This window comes from Equus caballus, chromosome 27 (genome assembly GCF_041296265.1).
Source record: "Equus caballus isolate H_3958 breed thoroughbred chromosome 27, TB-T2T, whole genome shotgun sequence".
Lineage (NCBI taxonomy): Eukaryota > Metazoa > Chordata > Mammalia > Perissodactyla > Equidae > Equus > Equus caballus.
The window spans coordinates 29,554,920-29,563,513 of record NC_091710.1 but is presented as its reverse complement, the minus strand read 5'-3'; the positions used below and the strand labels follow the sequence as shown (position 1 = coordinate 29,563,513).

The window sequence follows — 8,594 nt, the reverse complement described above, 5'->3', positions numbered from 1 at the left end:
TTAGTCCCTTCCATAAACACATACCCTGCTGTTCATGTTTGAATCATCAAGGTGAACACATGCAAGATTCTCAAGCTGGAATTTCTCCTATATGTTGTTAGGTGTAGAAAGGAATCAGTGGAAAGTGATTACTTTGCTTCTGACAACCAAGACAATGGGTGGAGGCTACGGAAAAAAAGATATCAGCTAAACTTAAGAAAGAGCATTCTAATAGTCATAGACGCACAAGGACAGCTGCTCTGGGAGAAATGAGCTCTCTGTTTCTAGAGGTATCCAAGCAAAAGCTGAATGATAACTGGCAAGATGGCCAATAAAGGGGATTCATGGATCGGTTGGAATAAACGGCCTAAACAACGGTGGCTCTAAATTTCTCTGTAAGAGGATTTTCAGGCACAAATCCAATTTGAAAGGTATATTGGAGAGCGAGGGAGTCTTTTTAATTGTTTTGAAACCATGTTTTGCATAATGCTTTACATAAAATTAAGAAGCATCAGTTATCCTTATCAAAGCCCAAAGTGATAGGCTGAAGGTGGTTATTTATTCATTCTACAAACCCTTGTTGAGCACTTATTAGGTGGCAAGCACCCTTCTAGGTTTTAAGGTAGACTGATGAGCAAGGCACACTTCCTCTTGAGCTTGCATTCTAGTTGGAGGCAGAAGGACCTGTAGAGATAAGAAAAGATGAATACAAGAAAAGATGGATATATGTTAAGACACTCTATCAGCTTCTCTTTTCACCACTTCCACTGGGGTCTTTTTTTCTCATGAGTTTCCCTGAGACACTATTCTTTAGCACCACTGCAACCAGATTAAAGGGGAAGAAGTTGAGAGATGATAGATAAATCTCTGATGCGAAGAGATATGACAAGTGGGTTTCTCCCACTAGCTGTTTCTCTCCCTACACTCAACTTGAGAAGAGCAAGAACTCTCTCATTCACATACTAAATGCTTAATAAATAAATAAATAAATGCACGATATAAGAATGTCGAATATATTACCAAGGATCATCACATAAATCCTTCTCGGTATGCCTTCAGAGAAAAAGGATATAAAATCATCTTCCTGGGTCAGATAGCTGACAAGTGTGTCAAGTGTCCTTCATGGCCCTGTGATTGTCTGTGGCTTTCCAAGAGCGAGCCTTGCATTTCCCCTGGACTTTCTCCTGGCATTGGATCTTCTGAGCCCCCACGGTTTCCATCACAGAATGGATTTTTGGAAGCGAAACAGGCCTGTTAAAAAACTCTTCTTTATGCAGTGAAGGATGCAGGGAAACTGGAGGAAGTTCAAAGAAAAATAACAAGAATGATTAAGGGGCTGAGAGCATGATTTATGCTGAATGATTAAAAGGATTAAACATGCAGAGCTTGGCCAACACTACATACTTAGCTATAAAAAATAAAAATTAAGTGCCAAAGCTCTCAGCTCCCATGAAAAATACAAATTTGCATATAATTTGGCACATATTTCTACGTGAAGTTCAGCAGAGCCTTACTGAAGCAGCATTCACACAATGCCAAAACTGCTATCCTATTTGCTTGGTTTAAAGTACAGTCTGATAATGTCAGTAAAAACTAGCTATTTGCCCTAATGGAATAGACAATTGAATCACAATATCCCTACCCAGCACCATATTCACAGGTGATGCATCCATAAAGTATATAAAATATGTAACACGTAGTCATTTACCCAAGAATCACAGACTAAAATCCCTACATTGGGCAAACACATAGCCAAATGACAGAAGTGGACCAAGCTTGGAGGGTACACAGCCCATTGAAAGGGAGCAGCCATTATGGGTTCCAGCTAAGTGTTTCCATGAGGGAATTTTGGCTAAGGGTTGCCAGATCTTCTTATCTATTAAATGAAGCCAGTGATTCAGGGTGCTTCCAGCAGTAAGTATTGAAAAACCAGCTTAAAGAGAAGAAGATGGTGGAGCCATACCCCAGAGTTACTTATCTTTGGAGTGCAAGGCAGGAGCTATCGGGCTAGAAGGTGGGCGGAATGAGAATGGATGTGAGGAGTCAACCAAGTGGCATTCATTAGAGTTTAAAAATCCAGATTGTTATATTAAAAAATCTGTTGACTTAAAAAAAAGTAAACACTGCTAGAAAAGTCATTCTGTGGATACCAATTTGCCACCTCTTATCTGGCTAGCTTCTTTGTTTCAGACTTAGAAAAACTGAGGTCCAGAAAAAAGGAAAGCTTCTCAAAGGCATAGTAAGTGGATCATCACAACAAGAACTGAGGAGGAGCAGTGGCCTGTGAGAGGATATTTGGGTTCTTCTCTGATTTTATTGTCTGGGTAAGTCACTTCTAGGCTCATAACTTCTAACTTTTATAGCTCAGTCTGTCTGTTAATAAAGAGGCTGGACAACAGAGATTTATGATTTTTCTCTCAACTCTCAGCCCCGTACTCTGTTAGGACCCTTATGAGGAAAACATACTTAAGAATTTTATAATTATAATCCCAACATATACAGGCACATAGGTGCATCAACATATATTCACGTGCAAGCTTAACTTGAATGGGGCATTAATGAATATGAGGGAAGGGTATTTTTTTTAATATGGGACTGTGCAGTTTTGTTGAGGTTATGCACTGCACAATTCTAGGGACGTCGGTGTGAAGTGCACGCTCCCTGTGTGGCACTGAAAGGAGATATCAGCCTGGCACTGAGAGCCCTGAAACATTGAGAGGAGCTCTAGTGGTGGAATTCTGAGACATCGCAGCTCAAACAGGCTAAAACTCCATTTGCCAAATTGCCAAGATTTCTTTTACAAGCTCTCTGCCCCAGCTGCAGTATGACGACTTTGAAAGAGAAAGAATCAGAGAAGAGTTATGGTGAAAAAATAGGGAAAATGGTTATAGCTTCAAAAGAGTGAAGGGCTCATCCTAACAGGTGGACACAATTTTGAGTAAAGGAGACTAGTTATCATTTTTAGAAAAGGAACATTTTGCCTAAACCCGCTGAAAAATTATGACAGCGAGAATTATGAGATGGAGGAAATACGTAGTAAAGGAAGTGGTGGAAACTCCATCACTGGAGCCGTTTGAAAGTCAGCAGGCTAAGGAGCTAGAAAATCTACTCTAGGAAAGAATCTTCCACTGATTCCCCTGGGCTGGAAGGATGATATAGTGGGTCCCCTCCATCTCTAATTGCTGTAGTTCTTACGCTTTATGTGTTTTCCAGGGTTTCATAATATTGCTGTCAGAACAGCACTGCACTCCCTCCAAAAAAAGGGGAAAAAACAAACTCCAAACAAACCCTAAACTAGTTGCTCCAAGGAGCATAAAGACTTGCCCAAATGGAAATTGTGCATTTAAAAGTCTCCTGTGTGAATTTCATTATTCCTTGAAGGTAGCCCACCGAGACGAGGGCCAATCATCATCATTTGACTTCATTTATCTGGCTTTCTCTTTCTGGTTTATTTTAATTTCAGGGGAGAAAAAGCAATGTGACTGCAAATTTTCATAGCACTGGCTGAAAAGGATCTGCACTTTTTTCTCCTTCCATCCACTGATATTCTACTAAGAACTGGCTCTCTTGGTGATGAATCAGTAAGAGGGATTAGCGCACAACCAAGAGGAAATGGAGACCTCCACATCCGCCGTCTGAATGCAGGGAATATGGAGTTCTCTGAAAAGAAAAATTGTTGGGCTCTCTCAGTAAAGTGGGTTTGTGGAGTACACGTGAATGAGGATTGGTTGTGTTATGGAGGTTTTGGTGATTCTGTCTTCTATCCTTTCTTATACGTATCGCTGTGTTACCTGTTTTCAGTTATGGACTCAGAAATGGAAGAAATCTGAGTCTGACCCAGGGAATTTGGCGTTTCCTTCCTTATTACACATAAAGTCTAGGAAATACCGCAGGGGTCAGATGCCTGGTCTCTGTAGTCCAGAGTTCTCTCTCTACGGCAGCAGCTCCAAGGGTGGCTTAGTAGCATAATCCAGAACCATGTCTAAAACGTGATGAGAGAAACAGATATGTTCATGAAATCCGGATGCCGCACTAACTGAAACATGCCTTCTTATATAAAAAAAGTGGAAAACCTGCTCTAACCTTCGTCTCAGTCTTATTTGGGTTGTGGAAAAGGGTCTATGGTCCAGATACCCTTCAATGGTTACCAACCATGCTTATTTTTGGCTACATATTAAGAAACTATAATTAGAAACCAACATTTTATAAACATTTTCTTTTACAATAGTTTTACATGTATGATAGTTTGTAAATTTGCAAAAAAATTTTTCCAGTAAATATTCCTTTAGAGACATCCACCTTTAGTTTGAAATGAAGGAGAAACCTCACCCGTGTTGATGAGGTCACAGTGTGCCCCTAGTGGCCCAAATTCCACAATGAAAGCATTAAGGCTTCCAACTCCTGGGCCCGGGAATCTAGAACCAATGGTGGGAGGGAAGGTGCACTGAAGAAGGGGTGAATGCAGCTCAATTTTGTATGATGACCTTTTACTGCTGGCATCTCTCTTTTATTGCTTCCTTTAGAATCTAAGATTGTGAACCTCGGAAACTTCCATGTTTATCTTGCAATTTAAAATGGAAAAAACAAACCCCACCACAAAGCACTGGTTTTTGGTTGCGGTTTTCAAATTTGTATGATTCCGACACAGTGTTGCCTAATCTTCAACCCTCCTTGCCCTCCCCCGACTCCTCCCTTTCGGAAATGTCTGGATCTTGTTTTTCCTCAGGATAATTTCTCCAGGCAACTTTGGAGTCTTTCCTTTCCAACCTCTAGTCCTTTCTCCACTGCTTCCATCAATAAACGTGTTCCTTTGCTCCTAGTCTAGGGCCAAAGCCTGTATGTTAAAGTGATGGTGTCACAAAACGCATGGTGATGTCATAAAGCACTGGGAGATCTGGCAAAAGCAATGATTCCTGTTTTTATTTCCCTGGGAAATTACTGGAACCCAAAGGGCCATCACATCTTCTGTATATGCACCAGTTGTAGAAATAGTGAGGGCCTAGTTAACTTTGGGCATTTACATGTCTGGCAAATTTCTGTAAAATGCTGTGTAGAGAATATAGATTTAAGGGTCCGAAGTTATTAAAATGGGGCGGGGTGAGAGGAAACATGCCAATAGAAACAGACAATGTGGTTTTTTCAATCCTTTCCACAGGAATTCAGGCAAAAGGGGAATAAAATAATTCTATAGGGTCACTTGTAATTCAGCTTAAACTAAGCTCAGGAAACTGAATAATATTTCTCAGAAGGCTGATTTATGCACTTAAAGTAACAAAGTCCCAGGTGCCATAGGAAGTAATACAACTTCTAGCAACATCCTAGCCTGCGTGCTCGGACTAACTGCCTAAATCAATTTCTAACTTCTCTTTAAAACATTTCAGAGTCAGTTCTACTGGGGCTGTTTGAGCCCTTGCTTCTCTGTGAGCAGGGCTGCTGCAGTCAGCAAAGTCCAGGGGCCTAGGTAGGCTTCACATTATAAACGAATTGTATTCCAAAGTTCGTCTGTGAGTGATTTCTTTAGAAACCTAAACACATTTTCTGTAAAGGAACAGAGGTAGACACAGTTAGTTTCCCTGGCTCTCACAACCCTCTAAAGTCCTTTAAAATGATAGGCAGGTCAAATCTCCTCTTCTGCATAAAAACTAGACAACAGTCACATAATCGCACAAAACTGGTAGGGTGGGGATCAGATGTAATAAACTGTTTTTTTCATTTATCCCCTTCCCCTGCTCTGTTTATTCCTTAATTAGAGGAGAATAAGAGACAGATGGAAATTTGGTGGACATCTTGATTGAGGCATCTCAACATTTTCAAGGATTTTAGAGACCAATGGCACAGTTTCTTTATCATAACTAATTTTGCTTCACTATGCATAGTTTATCTTTTCTGACAGAGAAAATAACAAGAAAATGCTCAGCAGGGAAAGAAAAAGGAAATCTCTAGCAATTTCTATGGGAAGGAGGCCCTTTCGGGGTAGCTATTGTTGCGAAGTCAGGATATCTTGGAACCAAGTGTTTCAAAGTCAAATTTACTTGGAACCATCAAGCTTCATTCTGCTTCTTGGTTCCAAAGACCTCGCTCACCCAGCTCTTTATTAGGCATGCTAATAAAAAGTAAAGTAAAAACATTTCTGGCAACCCATGACTCTTTTCTCTCAAAGTGCCCTGAAGTGGTGGTACAGAGTGGAACTAATACATCCCAAATGTAAGTAGTCAGAGGGAGAAGGAAGAGAAACAAAGGGCCTGGATACTTTACATACTGGATAAGAAGACCTTGATAACCGAGTTGACTGTATTTGGAATTTTCCTGTTTCCTTCTGAGAGGAGACAGAGAGCTGAATGAAGCACTTATCTAAGAAGTGTCAGAACCCTTTCACAATGTTATTATAAGGATGCTGGTAAAGCAGAGGAAGATTTTGGCAGGTACAGATGGGATTATATTTGAATGAATGTATTTTCTTGCTACATGTTAAGCTGTACTTTTCTAGTATCAAGCTCTTAAGGAGTTCAGATAAAGGCCTATCAGAAACTCTCCATTCACACTCTCCTTCGCATTTGTTATAAGGAAATCAGCATCCCAACTGGGACATGAATGGAACTAAATGATTTTAGTTCAATGTTTGGGAGAAAGCACTCTAAAGCAGGAATCATAGCAGGAGAAGTCTGGCTAAGAAAGAAGTTTCTGGAATATTCCATGTGGGGCTGAGTGGGGTGACGGATCGTTTCTAACAGGTTAGACCCACTTTTAAGTGAAAATCATTTGAAAGAGTCTCAATTGGGCTTCACAGGGCCCTAACGTGAGAGAATGATGAAATCAGAAGTATATCCTCATGAAAAAGTTTAATTCAGAAGGAGAGGACTCTAAGAGGGTCTAGATAAAGAAGTTTGGGGTTTCAGAGGAAAAAATATCATTTCCAGGAGGTCTTACATCTTGGCCCACTGACAAAATGTTAAAATCTCCTTTTTCCCCATTTGAGCCAGAGAATTTTCCTATATATAAGTAATTTAATCTCAAAAGATAAAAAGAAAACCCTTATACAAGAGTTACTAAAATGGTAATAAAAGAGTAGCAATTTTCTTCACTATGATAACAATGTTGGTATAGTAGTTCACAGCATCTGAAAAGCATGCCATAGTATGCTTAGCACCAAGGAGGTCTCGGATGAAGTTAGGTTTTTAAAGTATGCAGATCAAAGGCAGAAGGAAGAGCACATGGTCAAGAACAAATGTAAAGCAATGACATAGAACTTGGTAAGAACAGAATCAAGAGGATAACCTAGAAGGAGAGAAAAGTTGTCGGAAAATGGGACAGCCAGGAATTAGTGATGAGCAGATAATAGAGAACAAGGGAAGGGTAGGTATTGTGCATTGAGAATGGATGGCAGACAAGAGAATGAGCTATTCTACTCCAATGAGATTCACTCTTCTCTAATAGAGAAAACTGTCTTCAAACTCAAAGGAATAAAACAAACATGATAAAGAAGAAACTAAAGCCCAAGATAGATGAGCTACTTCAAAAGACATCTAACTTTTAAATTACTTCAAAATGTTTAGGTTCACATACATTATATTCTAAGATATTGAGAGAACTCTGCAGGTGGGACCACTTTAAAAATATTTTTTATTTTGAAATGATTGTAGATTCACAGGAAGGCACAAAAAATTGTACAGGGCAGTCCTGGGCACAATTCAGTCAGCCTCCCCACAGGATTTTAAAACCACAGACCACATTTATGAGAATTCATGGAGAATGAGAAGAATGGTCCCAGAAGACTGACAGACGGACAAATAATTTTAGAATTGTCAAAGTAGTGGGAAAGTAATTTCTGAAACCTATCATTTGGTGAGCTGTAATAGATGTTTTGCTAAATTCTAAATTCTAGGGATGGTTGATCAACGTTTTGAGTTCACGTGAAGCAGTGATATTAGGAATAACACTAGGAATAACCAGACCATTTCTTTTTTTGGAGAGAATTTCTTGACTGAAAAACCAAGTGACTTTTGTCTCCAGTATATATGCTTTCCCACAGCTATTTGAAAAATTCTTTCATTATCTGTCTGTTGACAAATTGGTTTTAACCATGATATAGTTAAAGGAGCTCATTGCTAGTACCGAGAAATCGATGACTCAGTGTCAAAATGGAAGGTGATTCTGATGGACTGTCACAGGACTTTGGCACTAACTTGGATGACTGGAAAAGACTCAAAACTGACCTTGGCTGTTGGAACCACCAAGACGAATTTTGATAGTTTTTAAAGAATCATACTATAGATATACAGGATGTGAGAAATGTGTTTTAATAGGAATAATTGTGAAAAGACTTTGGAGTTCTATTTGACATCTCAATATGAATCATGAGTGAGAAAAATCAGAGTAATTTTAAGACATTATGTGTCTAACACAAAAGATGATAAAGTCACACCATTATTACACTGTCAAAACCTACAGGAAATATTGTGATCAGTAGTAGGTCCCAATTATAAGAGGGACATTGATAAGTCATTACTCATTCAGAGAAAGGTGAGAGTTCTGGGGACACTCATCTTAAGAAGGAGACCAAAGCAGCTGGATTTGTCATAGCTGTCTTCATATAGGAGAGAGGCCAAAATGTGGGA

The 8,594-nt window shown here is 39.5% G+C and overlaps 1 long non-coding RNA gene across 1 annotated transcript; it reads right to left on the bottom strand.

Moving 5' to 3' along the window:
• Window positions 1–415: 415 nt before the first annotated feature.
• On the bottom strand, window positions 416–4,836 carry LOC111770946 (uncharacterized). The gene is made up of 4 exons (XR_002804444.2): window positions 4,309–4,836; window positions 3,771–3,961; window positions 1,000–1,273; window positions 416–663 (listed from the first exon to the last, which is right to left on the bottom strand). It is a non-coding gene; the product is annotated as an uncharacterized lncRNA (long non-coding RNA).
• Between the last annotated feature and the right edge of the window lie 3,758 nt (window positions 4,837–8,594).